The sequence below is a fragment of the Gekko japonicus genome, unplaced genomic scaffold, assembly GCF_001447785.1.
Source record: "Gekko japonicus isolate JY-2015 unplaced genomic scaffold, Gekko_japonicus_V1.1 scaffold2873, whole genome shotgun sequence".
Lineage (NCBI taxonomy): Eukaryota > Metazoa > Chordata > Lepidosauria > Squamata > Gekkonidae > Gekko > Gekko japonicus.
Window position 1 is genome coordinate 131,587 of NW_015170976.1, and position 936 is coordinate 132,522.

Below are 936 nucleotides of genomic sequence, written 5' to 3' on the forward strand. Positions count from 1 at the left end.
GCCGGTGGGCTTCCCTCTACCTGCCTCGGGGCGTGGATGCAGGCGGGGGGAGGGGAGGGGACCTGCTGCGCGCGTGGGAATGGGGTGATCCGTGCAGGGAGCGCCACGCGATGCCCGCCCCCGGGAGTTGGAGGGTGAGCCGGTTCCTCTGACCCCTTCGCCCTCCCCCTTGGGTCTCAGGAACCGGGTGCCGCTAAAAGCAGACCCAAGTGCACAGATTCCCGGTGCCAAGAGCTGCTCTCCCCGGGGCGTCTCCGATGCTATTTATTAGAGATTTTCTTTTAATGCAACCTTGCAAAGCCCCCGAGGCCGGGGCAGGGCGTAACGACGCGAATAACGCTAATAGTCCTGGATTATTCGCTGGGGCCCTCCGTTCGCTTTGCAAGGACGTTCTGGCAAGACCCTCTTTTGCAACGGCGCCCACCAGAGCATTACTCTGTCGATATTTCTTTAAGGATGCGCGCCTTCCTGCCTCTCCGGGGGGTCCCTGAACAAGCCCCGCATCACTTCTGGCTCTTAAAAAAGAAGAAGACGATGTCCTGTTCCCCAACGCCCGCCCGCCCACCACCCCTGCACCTGATTTCCTGCATCTCCGATCCGGGCTCAGATAAGAACCGATAAGAGCCGAGACCCGTTTCCCAGTCCCTTGCGGGCTCCTTCTAATCCTCATTGCGGATAGGATTTGTTTCTGGGGCTGCGGCGTCCCAGCTCGCCTAGTTTCCGGAGTCCCTTCAAACTACCTGCGAGGAGCCCGGCATCCACTCCCCCGGCGATGGGTTTCCTTCCAAATATAGGTCAACAGCCTTTTCTCCCCCCCCCCCGACCCCCCCTATTAATATATTTAAGCCCCAGCTTCGGCTCTATAATAAAAACCCAGCGGGAGTCTGTAGGGAAGGTGGGGGGGGGGATATTTCCTAAACTCTGCCCGCCCGCCCC

At 59.9% G+C, this 936-nt stretch overlaps 1 protein-coding gene across 1 annotated transcript in view; it reads left to right on the forward strand.

The window, feature by feature from the left end:
• SHH (sonic hedgehog) overlaps positions 1-936 on the forward strand; it is a 36,799-nt gene that overhangs the window by 598 nt on the left and 35,265 nt on the right. The window lies entirely within an intron of this gene.